At 48.2% G+C, this 16,754-nt stretch overlaps 1 protein-coding gene and 1 long non-coding RNA gene across 19 annotated transcripts in view; one reads left to right on the top strand and one right to left on the bottom strand.

The window, feature by feature from the left end:
• The window catches only part of CD44 (CD44 molecule (Indian blood group)), an 84,830-nt gene that overhangs the window by 50,503 nt on the left and 17,573 nt on the right, over positions 1–16,754 (bottom strand). The window lies entirely within an intron of this gene.
• Positions 3,090–14,090, top strand: LOC116600126. 2 transcript variants are annotated; one of them, XR_004289511.1, is made up of 5 exons: positions 3,090–3,190; positions 3,995–4,084; positions 9,529–9,572; positions 11,157–11,315; positions 12,246–14,090. It is a non-coding gene; the product is annotated as an uncharacterized LOC116600126 (long non-coding RNA). The 2 variants fall into 2 exon arrangements; XR_004289510.1 differs by lacking the exon at positions 12,246–14,090 and having other exon boundaries at positions 11,157–11,840.

The following is a 16,754-nucleotide window of genomic DNA, read 5'->3' as shown; positions in this document are numbered from 1 at the left end:
TTTAAAAAAAGAAAAGAAAAGAACAAAACAGAACATCTCCATTGGCCAGAGCCTTCAACATTCACTCCAGCATTCCAAAGCACTACACACTAAGCTCAACTCTGAGCTAAGACACAGTAAAGGAGCATCACTCTGGCATTGTCTCCATTGGGTGCTCTACAAACAATTTTTAAGATTTTGTTTATTTCTTTAACAGAGAGAGAGAGAAAGAGAGTGACCGCACAAGCAGGGGGATTGGCAGACAGAGGGAGAGGGAGAAGGAGACTTCTACAGAGCAGAGAGCCCCCATGTGGGGCTTGATCCTAGGACACTGGGATCATGACCTGAGTTAAAGGCAGACATTTAACTGACTGAGCCACCCAGGCATCCCTATAAACAAGTTTTTTAAAAGCATATGACTTTTTTCTGATTCCTAAAGTAATACAACTTGTAGAAAACTGACAAAATTCAGGGAAATAATGAAGGAAAACGAGGTTATTACTACTGCCAATACTTGAAACATTTTGTTTTACTTCTTTCAGTTTTCTGAATGTGTGTGTGTGTGTGTATACTTCTGTACTTATATAGTTAAAACAGTACTAAATGTACAGTTTTAGATTTGGGCATCCTTTTTTCTACTTTATCTTATACCATGAGCATTTTCCCACAATCATGTGCTATCCCTCCCTTACTTGTAACCTCTAATGCTTCTGGTTGCACCCAGAATAAATGTCCTCTTCATGGCTGACAAGACCTACAGGAGCTGGCTCCTATCTCCCTCTTGAACCCTCAGCAGCTCACTGTGCTCCAGGCATAAACTTGCCTTCAGTTCCTTCGGACATTCTGAGCACTTTGCCACCTTAGAACACATTATCTACCATGCCCTCTGTCTAGAATGTTCTATTCTCAGATCATCACGTTTTGTGTTTTGGCTCCACATCACTCCCTCTTAGAGGTCTTCCCTGAACATTGTTACCCAACCCACGCATCTCTCTCACTCACCCTTCTTTGGTGTCCCCACAACAACTTGTTTATTTATTTGTGCATTCAGTTATTATCCATCTGCCCTTCCTGTCATAGAAGCTCCAAGAAAAGCAAGGACCCTTTACCTGTTTATTTGGTTTCTCTAATTCTTAAAATAGTGTGATGGACAGTAGATGTTCAATAAACATTTACTGAATGAATAAATGGCTCCTTAAAATTTCCTACAAAACACACCTTCCACATATTGACAGATAGAGCCAAGATCAGTGGTTGGCTCCCAAGAGTTAATGGCATTTAAAACGAAGCCTAATGGCTACCAACTGGCTAAAGCATGATTTAATCCAAGGGCTCTTGTGAATTTTGCAGACATGAATCTAAAATCTCAATAAGGAGCTGAAGAATTATCTGCTTCTACCTGATTCTGTGAAACCATCTCACAAGCCTTCTAAACCATTACTAGAAAATTCCTTCTTTTTCTGGGGCTATGTTATCATCCCTAGTTGGCACTCCAGTGAACTCCAACATGGAAAGGTGATGTCATTGAAACTGTCCTGGAGGAGTGTGATTTCTCCTGACCATGTCCTCGAGCCTCATGTGCAGTCCTTGGCTGACAAAGAAGCTCACTGACGTTTCTGCTGGGCCTACCATATGGCGGACCACGGGCCAGGCCGGGCACCATGTTGGTAGTTAGAAGCCAGCTCTGGATTCAGACAGAACTGGCTTTCACTGACTCTATCCCTCAATGGGGCAGGTCCAAAGAAAGTCAGAAGATCTTGCTTATGAATCAGTGAGAAAACTGAAGCTCAGAAAAATGAGTTGCCCCAGGAAGTGAGCACTTGTATCTAGAACCTGTAGTTGATTTCCTGAATCTCAGCTGCTTTGTTCCTCAGTTCTGAGCTGATAGCCAGGGGAGGGGAGGCCTGTTACTGCAATGTCCTTGAGTCCCCAGGACCTCTGTGGTCCTGTGGAACCCCATCTTCCACGAATGCCAAGCAGTGAATGTATGAATGTGTGTATGTGTTATTTATAGGCAAAGAAACAGAAGCTCAGAAAAATTAATTTCCCCAAGTCAGCCAATGGCAGAGCTGGAATCCCATCTCCGGTCTGCATAGCACTGAAACCCAAACCACTCCAAACCACTTTGCTGTGGACCTGGGATCCTTCCAGGTCATTAGAGCAAGCATCGGCTCTAAAGGGGAGAAGCGCTCCAAAACAAGGGCCATAGAAGGACAAACACTCGGCTGGTGCTGCTGAGCTGAATCGACAACAACCGCTTTCTCCTTTCCGAGCAGGAAGCAGGTTCTAACCACCAGGAAGCGGTGTCTGATGATTTACAAAATAAGATGATGAGAGAACTGTGAAACTTCTGTATGATCTTCCTCGCCTCGGAAAATACTAAAAGAAGCAAGAAAGGGAGCTTCGATAAGACAGAAGCCTCCATCAGTTGCTTCTCTTTTTGTGTCATTAGCGCGTAGGTGCATTAAAAGCAGCAGTCCTGAGGGGCCTGGAGAGCGCGTGTTTTTGCCTGATTCATTCCTTTTGGGGGTGTCCTTCAGCAGCTCACACAATGCCTGGCTGATGAGGGAGGAGGACAGCAAGGAGGGAACTGCACAAGGCTCTTTTGAAATACTGTTTGTTCTCACTGACATTTTCAGTTTTGGCCTTTGTCAGCCAGTCTTCACGCGGTGGGAAAACTGTCAGGCCGGGTGACGGCCCTTCCGGCGGCTTTCCTCCGCCAGCATACAAAAGGAAAACACAGCCTCACAGTCAGCTTCTCGGAGGCGAGGCTGCTCAGGGGAGGCCGCGGGAGCGGGGTGATCGGCCTGTCACTGTGTGGCCAGGTGGCCGCTGTCACTCCCGGGTTAAAAATAAAGTCTGAGGCCCAGACGGTGGTTTGGAGCCGAACGGCAGTTTCTGTCGTATTAAAATTCATGCTCGTTTACCAGCTGGCACCCAGAACATGCAAATGTAGAAGGAACCGAGACGTTTGAATAAAATGCCTTGAGTTCCATAGGCAGCCGCCTGCGTGACTGCAGAGACCCGACGCGCATGTGCCGTGTGAGCACGCCAGCCCGCGTGAGCGGCGGGAGCGCGTGCGTGCGTGCGTGCGTGGCTGCGCGTGCGTGGCTGCGCGTGCCTGCAGTCAGCCGGGACAGCCAGGACCAGGGGACCTCAACCTGCGGCCACCCTCCGTGGGGCGGCTTACCCAGGGCCTGCGACATGGCAGGTAGCTGGCAGGGGCTGCCCAGGGAATGCGCAGTTCTGGGCAGAGGGGAAGCCCCACGCTTCACGTTAAGCTTCATTCAGAGAACGAGGCCAGATGGAAGTTCCCAACCAGGGCATATGCAAAGATGGCGCCCGAAACTTGCTTCCAGTCAGCTCTCCTCACGAGCCTTCTGAGTTCCTCCCTCTGCCTCCTTCTTGCCTTTGAGAGGGGACCAAGCCTTCAAGGCTGTGTAGCCTTTCATAATTTATGAAGACTTTCCAACACGCTTCCTTCACACTGATGCAAACCCCAATTATGACTCCAAAGGATACTAATTATACCAGCAGCAATAATAATAGCAAATACAGACCAGGCAGACACCCCTCTACACACTTCACAAGTACTCACTCATTTTATCCTTAAAACAACCCTATGAGGTAGGTGATATTATTATCCCCACTTTACAGATACAGAAACCGAGGTACAGAGAAGGGAAGAAACATGCCCAGGTTCACAGAACTAGTGATGATGAAGCCAGGATTCAAATCCAGTCAGTCTGCCGCCATGCATGCAACACACTTACCCACTGGGCTAATAACGGCCAACTCCAACTGAAGTAACTTTTGATGACCTCCCAGCCTCCCCCGGTGCAGTCTTTCCAAAATATTCCCAAGGTTCAGGGAAAGTTAGAACAAGATCGAGGTGTGAGTAGCTGTGGACCACAGATGACTGGACAGACACCAGCATCTCCGGCCAGGGCCACACCACGAACCCCTTCCAGAGAAGCAGGGCTTAACACGTGTGTGTCTTTCTCCTGAGAAACAGAGGCTTCTGTGAGTCGGGATCTGTAGTGACTCAAGAGGGCTAATACAGCATGGCCAATTGCATGTCTCACACAAGCATTTCCAGCTGAAAGTAAGTCAAGAATGTTTTCCGTTGAGCCCTCTGGTCTCCCATAAATCTCCTGCGTCATGTAACAAAGAAACGGTCCCAAGTCCCTCCCTCTGAGAGACCCAACAGGCAACATTAACTGTTCAAAGCCACTTTTGCATTCAGGGAGGAGTCTCTCTGCGGGGAGAAGGGCCACCCAAGCCATTGGAGTACTTATGACTATAGGAGGGACAGAGGGGTCATGGGGCCCAGTGTCCAGGGTTTCTCAAGAAGAGGTTTGCCAGGGACCTGTCAGGAAGTCTAGAAAAAGGTGCTCTCCAAGAGTCTAACCTAATCCCTGGCACCAGACTTTGGCATACTGAGGACCTCCCACAGGTGGGTTCGAATCTTGACACAGCCCCTTGCTCTAGGCTACACAGCTAGTTAGTTCCTTCCCCTCTCTGACACTCAATTTTCTCAATGGATGATGATACCAACTGATCCTGGTTTTTAAAAAAATTATTTTTATCTGACACCGAGAAAGAGAGTAATCACAAGTAGGCAGAGAGACAGGGGGGAAGCAGACTCCCCACTGAGCAGAGCGCCCAAGGCGGGGCTCCATCCCAGGACCCTGAGATCATGACCTGAACTGAAGGCAAGGCTTAACCACTGAGCCATCGAGGCACCCCCCGATTCCGGTTTGATAGGTGATTGGCAATTAATTAAAGTCAATGGTTGCATACCTATTAGGCAGCTTATATACTCCAGCTAATTTAATTCCCACAAAAAGTGCTATGAAGGAGGCACTTCGGCCAAACCCTTTTAGAGACAAGGGAACAGAGGCACAAATAGATTCAATAACTTGACTCCAGTCATCCAGGTGGGAGAGGCAGGGATCTAACTTCAGTGCTGGGCTGCCAATTAACTATGCAGGGTTCTGGGGTAAACTCATTCTTACTTGGATAAATCCTAGCTGACCCATATAATACCATTAATCTTACCTATATTTTCCACTAAGCCACAGATCAAGGAAAATAGGTCTCTCTAGTAAAATCGGCCCAGCACATTTCAAAACCTTGCCAATCGAGATTGCAAGACCGGAGAAGAATGGTTTACCCAAGTCACTCCCCCCAAGTGGGAGAAAATCACACCATCTGTTGAGAATAGAGCACTGTGTAATTTTTCCCTAACATGCCATTATCCATGTGCCTGCAAACCTTCCTGAGAGGTGAGTGGAGCAGGGGTGGTCTCACAGTTGACTAGCAATGGTGCTAGGTGACAAGAGGTTTTCCACCTTGAATCCACCAGTTGGTCTTAAGGGGGTGTCCATAAGCCTGCGATGTTGTGTGCAAGCCTATGTGTGTATGTACATCTTGGTGTGCACTTGTGTACATGTAGAGGGGTTTGGGTGGGACAGACTCCCTAGGTTTCACTGGTTTCTCAAAGAGGTCTGTGAAATGAACAGGTAAAGAATTACAAGGAATTAGGATCACCCCAGGTTTCTTCAGTAATGAGAGATTCCAGGATTCTGGAATTTCAGAACTTCCTCGTGGCCTTGTGACAGCCCAGGCTGTATGTCTCCCTCCACACTGTGTCCCCAGTACTCAGCACAGTACTGCCTAGAGTAGGGACAGGTTGAACAAACGAATGACTAAATGAGTGAATGAATAAATGAATATGGAGATACTCTAGTCTGCTCCCCAAAACACAGGACAGGCAGACTTGGGAGGTGCAAAGAACACATCTCAGGCCCAGTCCCCAAGTGACATCTAGAAAATCACCAGCTGGGCCTTGTTGAGAATTCCCTGTCAGATGTTTAAAACATCTTTCCCCTGAAGCACCTGCTTCTGAGAATCTCTCCTGTTTTCCCTGGAAGGGTCTCAGAGAGCCACTTTCAGTGTTGGAAGTGGCTTTATCGGTCTGAATTCTGGCTGTCATCTCTGCAATGGGCATCCTGTCATAGGACCATTCCTGCAGTCAGGTCTGGGAGAGGATGACAGTCATGCTTCGTGGCAGGTGGAGGCCAGCAGAAGATGACACACAGTCATCCTATGCCCAGAGCCTCCTGGTCCTCTGAAACAGACTTTGCCAGATAGTCCCAAATGAATTCATTGCTTCTCCATCATGAGTCCCCCAGATGTGCCTCGTCCCTATTTGACATCTCCCCAAGAGGGATAAGGCAAAATAGGATTTTTTTTTCCTACTAATTTGGTCTCAGAATCGGCTATGTGTCTGGGGGAAGTGGATTTTTCCTGAAGTTGGCAATAGGGCCAGCTCCTGGGACCTGGTGCCTGGTATAGTTCCCACGGCCACAAAGACAAGCGTCATGACTCCCCCATTGCCAACACAGAGCCGTGTGAGCTTTTCAGCTTCTGCACCTCAGAATTCATTTCATTCTTGCCACCATTCCATGTGGTCGGCACCTTCATTTTCCCCTTTTAGGCAGGAGGTAAGTGATTCACAGAGAAGACAGGAGGAACTGGAGCTTGTAAGCAGGGGCTATGTTTCAGACTGGGCAGTCCAGCCAGTCACACTGAGGTGAGAACAGCACCCTGTGTGTGAAGAAGATGCTAGAACTATAGGAAGTCACTTATCCTCCATGAGGTTTCTCAAGTGCAGAGAGGTGAGCTCTATAAGAGAGCTCTGGAAAGAGGAATTTGAGCTTCCTGAATATTACTGTAAGATCAGAGGTCCCTTGATTCTGGGCCATGAGACTCAAGAGGTCAGGGCCTTTGCTCAAAAACAGGTTCTTCAAGAACCTGTTTGCTCAAGAACAGGTAAGGCTTCAGTGGAGGCCCTCCCTAAGGAACGTCCACCCTCTCCATCAGGAGGAGATTCGGAGGTCTCCCTGTTCACTGGCTTGCCCCAACTCTGGGCTGCCTACCTCTTACTGATTCTACCTGTGCTGGTCTTGTGATCCCCTTGGGGGCTGAGAATTCAACCTGAGCTACAGCCTCAGGCTTCCCCTGCCCTTTACAGTCTCTGGCCCATCAGGCAGGGCAAATGAAGAGAGGATCTTGGGACTTAGGGTTGGCCCAGGGCTGGGACACCAGACCACAGGCTGTCCCTGTGACATTTTGAGATGTTTTCTGCCCAGCCCAGAAATCTCAACAGATCAAGCTAAAATGCCAAGCCAATCAAGCCAGGGATGGCCCTTCAGGCTAACTGTGTCTAACACCATGAGCTCCTGGGAGGAGGTGGCAGGCAAGCTTGTCGGGTAGTGGCAGCCGGAAGCGCTGGTGGATTCCCCCACATTTTTCATTTTCATAGTGTTTATCTTGAAGTAGCCAGGATTCTGTTTCTGTCTTCTGATTTGCTGAGCTCATGTCTAAAAAAAGATTACACAACTCACAAACCTAACCGAACTGATTCTGATTAGAAGCAGGGAAGAAAAAGGCCAGTTTTTTTCCCCCAAGCATAATGGTTAATTGGATCAACTATGTTTAAAGTCAGGTGGGGCAATGGCAGTTTCTAAGAGAAAATCCAGAATAACTGAGCATCGTTCCCCAGCCCGTTGTGAGAAAAGCAGGGCCTTCGAGGTGCATAACTGCTAGAATCCTGACTCCTTGTCCAGTGCTCTCACTCTTGAACTGCTCTTATAAAAGGCCTGAGCAAGCTGTTCCCAATAAAGCCACAATCTACTGTCTTAACAGGACACGAAGAAACCATTCTATTCTTTGTTTCCGTCATTGTCTTTAAAGACCCCCAGTTTCTATCCAGGAGCCTTCCTAGCTCTTAGGGCTCCTGCTGCCACCCAGGCCCGCCAGGCCAGAAGGCTGGCAGCCTTCCTGCTGCCCCCACGTCACTCGCCCCCATCCCCTGACGCCCATGTGATGAGAGCCTGGTGAAAGGATCTATTGTTCAGGATCCACTTCTGAATGAGGCCAAAATCACACTCAGTGGCCGAATCGCCTTTGGCTGCCCAGTGCAGACCATGAGTCTTGGGTGACTCAGTCTCTCCCGGAATTGCCCCCGGAGGTGGGTGAGGGTTTAATGAGCAGAGAAAATAGTCATACACTATCATACCCAGAGAATTTCCTCCAGAAATGTGTCCTGGGTTGCTTTCAACTGAGCTATTCATCTCTTGGCACTTAGAAAGGAAATGTACCCCAACTTCTTGGCGCCTGGTTATACCCCCTGACCTTTCAGCCTCTTGTCCATGGACCATAGAGCCTGTCATGGCCGCCAACACCAAACCAGCAGGGGCCCATTACCTCTGCCCTCTCAGATGAGAGTCCAAAGGGATTTCTCAGTCACTATCCTGGCCTTTCCATGGAGGCCTCCACAGGTCTGACCCAGCGGAGCTCTGGAGTTGTTTTGCAGTCTGAAGAAAGACCCCACCCCTGCCTCCTTGTAGAGTGATGGAAAAAAGGGAAGGGGACAGGGTGGAGAAAGCCTGGATCCTGGATCCAAAAGAATCTTTCCGGCAAAGGAGAGTGTGTGTCCCAACACTGTCATTTCAGTACACAACTCTGAAGGTCAAGCAGTCTTCAGTGAGTGAGTGAGTGAGTCTCCAGGAAGAGAGAGGGAGAGAAACCACAGTGTGTACACCTGCATGTTGCCATGGCGATCAGGAAACACTCAGGTCTGGCCTTGAAACCTCTGTTTTCTTCTTTTTTTGATCATATCAGTTTTAGCAGATTGACTAACACAAAGCCAGGATGTGGTAAAATGAAACGAGAAAGCCTCTCTGGGACCCACACGGGGTTTTTCCTGATGCAAGGAGGGGAAACAGGGGTCCCACCCTGGTAACTACATTTGCTTGTCCTGGCGTAGTTATGATTCTGGCTATATCACCTCGTTCTGGTTCAGCTTTTGCTCGGTCTGCTGCCCGTACTTTGAGGAACTGGTTGACTGTACTTAGTTCAAGGGAGGCCCTTCATGAATGCCGAGGCAGACCAAGGCTGTCACACACAGGTGGGAGCTGCATTCAGGGGGTTCGAGGGCCGCTGATGCGCTTCTGAGCCCCAGGGCCCCCACCTGGGAGGAGGAACTGGTTTTAGCTTAAATCCTGTTAGTTATAAGCTGCATGACCTTGAGTAACTCACGCTAGCTTCCAGGTTCACACCTCACCTTCCTCCCTCCCAGGACCAAATAAGGACTTAGGGAACACTTGGCACCTGTGGGATAAAAGGTGTGAGGGGGGGGGGGCGCTGATATGCACTCCAGGGACAGTACTGAAATCTCAGATAGCTTCTCAAAAATCCAATATTAGTTTCGGGCGCATTTGGGCTCCAAGCCCTGGGGAACAGACAGATGGAAGTGTAAGCCAGCCTTAGTGATCTTGCCATGTGGGTGGCTTCGTTCTCCAATTCCACTTCCCAAAGCAGTTCTGTGAGGCCCAGCAGGTAAATGCCACGGATCCATTTTCCAGATGAAGAAACTAAGGAACAAGAGATTCAGAGACTCCAAGTCTTACAGAGCTTGAGTAACACCCAGACCTTGAGTCAGATTGTCAACTTCTTCCGGTTTCCCCCCATTCTTGGCAGGGCTCACCTTTCCATCTTGGATTGTCAACAAGCAAAGGGGAAAGGTGAGTGCTAGAGAGAAACAATTGTTTTCAGACTGTCCCTTACCATGATGTCTTAGGCAGAGCCACAGTATTTAGGACAGGTGAAAGCAGACCTATTCCAGGGGCAGCGGGAGTGAAGGCGGAGGGGCAGACCCCAGATCCTTGACCCACCATCTGTTTATTCTTGCCCAGCCCCCCTGCCACCCTACCAGTGGCCCTGACGCCCTCCACAACGCTCTGGGAGGCTCACTCTGGAATTCTCTGGAAACCACTCATAGCAATGATAACCAATCGGTAAGGCCAGCAATGTGCCAGCGGCTCCAAAGCATTTGGAGCCCTAAGAGGGTTAGTCACTCCTCGTGATAGCTATGGAAACACAGAGTCGGAGCGCTAAGTAATTAGCACAGGCTCACAGCTCAAAGGCTGCAGCCCAAGTGAAACGCAATTGTGTCAAAATGCTTTACAAGTGATAGAGGCTTAGTATGACTATTTTTGTATTTTTCCCCCTCAGTCTCAAGAATAAAATTACCTTGCTTTTTAAAGTTCGGCAAAGATTGTCCCAAGCCACCCTCATCCCCTCTCCCCATAGCGAGGAGACAGTACAGTCTGATTTTCCAATGCTATTTTACAAGAATGGGATTGGTCTACAGTGTACTCCATAAGATTTCTAGAGTCACACATGAAGGTGAACTGTTGTCCTTCAAGAGAGCGCCATTCAGATAGAGGGGAACAAGATGGCCACCAGTCCCTCGGGAACCCAACCTCACCACACAGCCCGGTGCCTCTCCAACTTGGATTTTATTTCCTCTGGCCTACCTCTTTGAGCATCTTCACAAGCGTTAAAGGACAGGTTCTGGAGTTTACAGAGCTGCTAGTCTGAGTCACACTTTAGTCCAGGAGCCATAAGAGACTTTACACCTGTGACCCCCCAGAGCATCTTCAAGAAGTCAAATTATCATCCCCATTTTGCAGACGGAATAAGTGAGATTCAGAGCACAACTGACCCACCTGAGTGGCAGGGGCAGGAGTCAAGCCTGGGGATGACACCTGGTCTTTGACCTGAGTCAGTCTTCTTGGGCCACACTGGGGGCCTGAAACACAAGTGTGCTGTAGGGTGTGGTTGGGAAACGTTTGTATGGGCAGCAGATTCAGCAGCCTGGCCTCTCGTCTCTTTGCCACCGCACTGCTTGACTCGAGGAGCTTTCAGGCCAGTTTCCAGTTAAAACCCCTCGCCGGAGAGTTTGCAGGCCACTGGGCTCATATTTGTTAGTACCAGGAAGATAGAGCAGGTGGATGGAGGCTCCTACTACTGGCTCCTCCAAAAGGGGTAACTCACGGACCAAATGAGCTGGGGAGGATTTCACAGAAAAATTGGCCCTGCCCTGGGACTTAGGGAGCCCGTGTCCTAAACAGAGCTTACCACCGCAGAACCAAGATAGGCTTGATGAGCGGCCTGGCTTTCCACCTGGCTGTGAGGGTAGGTCATTACCGCCGCTCTTCCCATGACAGTTCACACACCCCTTCGACTGCTAAGCTTTAACCTAACCATTTTATTAACTCTCTCTCTCTCTCCTCTCATTCCCACTGGCTCTGTCTCCCTCTCAGGTGCTAAAGTGAGAAGCTGTGGGCATTGTTGGGATGCACGCACAAGACGCAGGCTCTCCTTCCCAGTCCAAGAACCCCACTCCTGTTAATTCTTCACATGCTTTTAAGAGTAACACAAATGTCACAGAGCAGAAGCCCTATGGAGGGAGAGGCTGGATGGTAGGATATTTTTAAAAATCTGGGCCAAACAGATTTCCAGGATCGGTATAGTTGCAATTGCCCCGTGAGCTAATAGCTTGTAATTCACACCTCTTCCTGGGTTTTCCGTCTGTGAAATCTCATCTGTAACCACAGATGCCAGTCTTGAATGCCAGGCTCCAGAGAACTTATTGCTGACAAGCTTTTAAATCTGACTCAAGCCACGGGGTTTGGACCAAAATCTTACCACTTCATGTTCAACTCTGGTGGGCCAAAGACAACTTCCTGCTTTTAAGGAACAGGGCCCACGCACAGAACCAGGAGCCTTGAAAGTAGAGGAAGTAACAAATGACTCTTCTGTGAAGTTGCTAAAAGAAATAGGACTTGATTTTCCTCAAAATAAATGACCATCGGACATGGCAAGAGACCATACCTGGTGAAAGCGAAAGCTCGAGAAGTGCTCTAGAAACATCAGAGGGAGGATAACTGAGCCTCTTCCTATGAGATCTTGGCCTTCCAAATCACCATTAGTATCCCCAGGGCATGGTGCAAGGCATGAATTCAAAACACCTTCTAGAAGGTACAAGTGTTACGTACCCGATATGAACTCTGGGAGCTAGGGAGACATACAAGGTCCATGCCATCATAAGACTTTAGCTTTTAATATGGGGAGGCAGACAGTATATGGGTAAATGATTAATAATAAGGCAATTTGGGGTACTAATAGTGCCTCTTAGAAAATAAAAGGGGGTTCTAAAATAGAGAGTGATGTGGGGCCACTTTGTCAGGCAGTCTGTGTGGTCTGACATATCTATAAACTTATGGATGTATTTTACTCATTTTTATGGGGCTTTGGGTGTGATCAGATATCCAGCCAAAGGAAATCACTCCCCCGCAACACACACACACACACAGATAAAATTAGATATGGAATTCATCTTTGTCTTCCAGGGTCCACACGAGACATCCCTAGGATTTGGGCTTACGAAGGAAGACAAGAGAAGCTTGGAAGTTCCAGTCTCCGGCAACTGAATGATTTAGTTTCTGAGATGAGAGTTCCACTGTGGTCCTAAGCTGGGGACAGAGCTGGAAGAAGGGGATGCATGAGCCCAGAATCCTGGGATCATGAACTGAACCAAAGGCAGCCGCTCAACTGACTGAGCCACCCAGGCACCCCACAGTTTCTTAATCTTTAAACCTCAGTTTCTTTGCTAGTGAAGTGAAGGTAATGCCTACCTCAGGGTGATTTAAGAATTAAATAAGGGAAAGCACCAAACACACTTAGCAACGGAATTGACACCTAGCAAGTGCCTGGTACTTGTCAATATTATCCAATCATAAGGTAGTTCCAATATAAGGTCCCTCTTACTCTGGCTTCATTCTTGATTAGCTGGTCAACCACCCATTGCATCCTTGGTGACAACCACTAGGGACCTCCAGTTAACCAGGAACCAGGAGCCTAATTCTCCAGCGACATGCCTCTTGCTCTACATAATCGTGTGCTATCTGACAGAGAGTCTGTCTATAAATCTTCATCTTAGGAAGGAGCCTGCCTTGAAGTGGGTTCCACTGGGATGACCCCCAATTCATCTCTGTATCCCCAGTGTCTTATATACAGTGTGGTATCTGACAAATGTCCCTTTGGTTTCAGTGGGAGAAGCATTAGGCTGAGAATCCAGTGACCTGGGGTCTGGAGCCAGGCTTCTTCCTGATACACTGTCAGTCCTGGGAGAAGTTACTTTATTTCCCTGGGCCTTAGTTTCTTTATCACACAAGTAAGAGTTTGGATCTGGTGACCTCTAGCTCCCCAGCTGACCCAGTCCCGTCTCTAGGAGAAGTCTATGCTTCTTTCTAACTCACTCCCCTGCTCCCCTGACCTTTCTCCTCCCCGACCCCCAGAACCTGAGTGGCTCCATCTTGCCTGCAGGACCATGTCTCTGCATCCTGGAATCCAGGCAGCAGTGGTGTGACCGAGCTGCTGACAGTAATATGTCAGGCAAGGTACATCGGCCGGCAGAAAGAGACAATAGACAACACAAGAGAGTGTCACCAGCATCCTGCTCTCAAATTACACCAAATAAATGCCTCTGAGCCCTCAGAGATTAGAGCCTTCCCGATCGAAGCTGGAGGGAAAGAATGGTTTCAATTAAGAGAAACAGCAGAATTACTGATTTCCTTAGAGACACTCCTCCCAAATTACTACAAACAGCCCCAGTGCTCCCTACTGTGAATTTCAGTGTAAAGGGCCAATTCAAACCATTCTTCAGTCGTGAGACAATCCTCAAGCAAGGCACTCTCAGCAGCCCCACCTCTGCAAAAGGGAGACGAGGCACTCCCCAATCTTTGGTGGTCTCAGAGGTCCCACTACCCCGCCAAGAGGGAAGGGAGGGAAGTTCCCACCACCTCCTTTCCTGAAGATAGCTCCCAGTAGGTCTAAATTGTTTCAAGGCCCTTCCTTTTCAAGGAGCCAGAAAAACCCAGACTCTCAGGAAAAGGAGATGCTTTGAATTTTCAAGACCTCCACTTATGGGGATGGAAGAACAGGATTAACTCCCCATAAAGCGGAGTGGAAGCTCGTGGTGTAAGGTTGAAAGGGAGAGGAGAGCTCTGGACTGAATTCCAGCCCCACCACATAAGAGCTGAGCCATCTTAGGCAAGTTCCTTCACTTTGATGAGCCTCAGTTTCTCAGCCTATAAAATGGCTCTGATGAAAATCAGTCGATCATTTATTCAGTGGCTATTTGCTATGTATATACCTCAAAAAGGAGTCTGTGGGAGTTATATAATAAATATGCATGAAGCAGCAGCCTTGGGTTTGGTTCCTAACAGGTGCTTAGTAAATGTCAATCTTTTTACTTTTCCCACAGGGATATAAATCTTGGACGACTGGCCACAGCTTTCCCCAGTACCGTGGACATTCCTAGGCTGTAAACTATGATGTCCTAACACCAAGAACAACCATTTGTGCTTTTATAATCTTCTGTTTCAGCCTGAACAACAGTCCACGGCCATACTCTCATGAAATTAAAAGCAAAATGAGAATCCAACAAAAATGCAAATACTCCTATTAAAAGGTGCAAGAGCCTTAGTCACTCCTCAGGTGTGGTTGGGAGTGGCCAAATCTTCTTTTCTTTAGAGGATAGCAGAATTAAGCAGTTAAAGGTAATTAAAGGTCTTTTTGGAGATGAGAGAAGCAAGCCCCCACCATTCTTACACCCTCCCCCCCACCCCGGGACTGATGGCCAGACACTCTATGCACCTAGAATTTTCCCTCCATGCATTTGAATTTTCCCCTGAACCACAACCAGGAAATTCCAAGCTTGGGCTTCTAGGGAGGAAGCGGGCTCTGGGAAACTCCAAAATTTCCAGAACGAGAAGGAAGCTCCTGCATTAAACCGCCCCAAAGGGCCCTTCTCTACTGTGAGGCTGGAGAACAGCCCTGCAAGATGCTTGGACCTGAGAAGGAGGAAAATACTCCCTCCTCCTCCGGTTCCACCACCAGCTCCCAGGACCTAAGGCAGGAAGAGGCCGATCCTGCTGAGACACGCAGCCTGGGAGACTGGCTGTCATTTCGAGAGGCAAGACCAGACCTGCAGTGCATTTCCCCATTCACTTTCACCAGCTACCGTACTAGCCAAGGTTCCCAGAACATCCCATGGGGCTGGATCGACTCAGTCATGGCTGTTGCAGTCAGTGCACATGGGGGCCAGCTCTCTGGGGTGCCCTCCTCACCAAAGTCAATGTGAGTCCCCTGGCTGATGTTTTGCCCAGAAAAGGAATGAAAACCTTCCAAAGGCAGCTGGATATATTTCCCAAATGTAGCAGCAGGAACGAAGTGAGGGCAGCATGGTGGAGGGGTTCCAGGTCTAATCCTAACAATGATCACAAGGATTACTGCTGAGCGCTCCCCTCCATGCCAGTGGTTCTGTCAAGGGCTTTGTGCAAATGATCGTCTTAGTCCTGACACCACTGGACAAGTAGGTATTGTTATTCCGTTGTAAAGATGAGAAGACTGAGGCTTAGACACATTATGTAAATTGCTTAAGGCCACATAATTAATGAGCAGTAGGACTCCAACAGAGGCCTACCTCTAGCATCCATACTGCTTTCTGAGCCGCAGGACACCAGACTCAGCTTCTCCCTGGGCATCCCTGACAGCTGGCCCTTGCCCCGGGCCCTGAACCTTGGGAACTGGAGCAAACATCCTCAAAGGCAGCCTTTAGAAGCAGGTCAGAAACCTGGCTTTAAGACACAATGTTTCCTGCTGGCCTGTCTGAAGTGAGGTCTGTTTCTGAATGTCTTCCAGAAGGTATGGGAAGCTCATTTGGAGAAGAAACCAAATTAATTTTCCAGTTTTTAACAATGCAAACAATGCAGAATATAAACGTGGTTGTTGACTTTTGCCTCCCAAACAATATAAAGAACAGGAAGCTCAAACAGATAATAGGGTACATTTCCTGATTCCCGAGAAACAATCCTTTAGGAAGGCTGGGCTTTATCTGGTACCACTTGTTTGAGAGAGCCTCCCCAGATATGTCCCAGAGGGAGTGCAGAGAGAAGAATCTAGAGGACCCAAGCCTTGCTTCCCCCAAGCCTTGCTTCATTTTTCCTGTCTAAATGGAAAATGTTTCTCCTTCGTCTTTCACATCTACCTTGAGTGGCCAGACAACCCACACACTCGGCTTCCCTTTGGTGCCCTTGCAGGAAATCATGGTCAAGACTGGATGATGCCAGCCAAGGAGGGAGGGTGGTAATTGGGGTGGTGTGTACCATGAATGAGTATGTAGGAGAGAATGAGAAATGTGACCTACTTGATGACCCTCCTTTGCTTTTAAGCGCTTGTCTCTTATTCTAATAGAAAGTTATTTCAATAGATGATAGATAGATGATAGAGATATAAATAGATAAGTGACAGATACATAAATTGATGCACAGATAGGTAGGTAAGTAGACAGATAGATACACAGATAGGTAGGTGTATGGATGATAGACAGATAAGAGTGTTGTTGTTTAAGTTGAATTTAGAGATTACAGCTGAATCCATGACGGTAAACCACAATCCCACAAAACCACCCAATAGGGAAGTGGATACAGGCCTTCAGAAAAGAGAATTCCAGCCCCAACTTCATTCATTCAACAAAGTATCATTCAGCCCCCATGTGCTAGGCACAGGAACCAGGGCACTGAGCAAGGTAGGCAAGGTCACTGTTCCAGTGGAGGTTATGGCCCAGAGAAGAAGACAGACATTAAACAAGTCAACAACATGACACAATAAATGTTGTAACACAAGTATAAGGTGCTGAGTGATTAGTCCAAAGGGAAGCTCCTCTTCTCCAAGGTCTTTGCTGTCCCCAAGGGATGTCTCTCTAAGGAAATGCCATTTCAGCTGAGAACTAAAGGTGGATTGGAACTAGCCAGCCAGTCTCATGGTCAGCAAACCTCAGGGTCAGGAAATTCACC

Source organism: Mustela erminea, chromosome 9, assembly GCF_009829155.1.
Source record: "Mustela erminea isolate mMusErm1 chromosome 9, mMusErm1.Pri, whole genome shotgun sequence".
NCBI lineage: Eukaryota > Metazoa > Chordata > Mammalia > Carnivora > Mustelidae > Mustela > Mustela erminea.
This window is presented reverse-complemented; position numbering and strand designations above follow the sequence as displayed.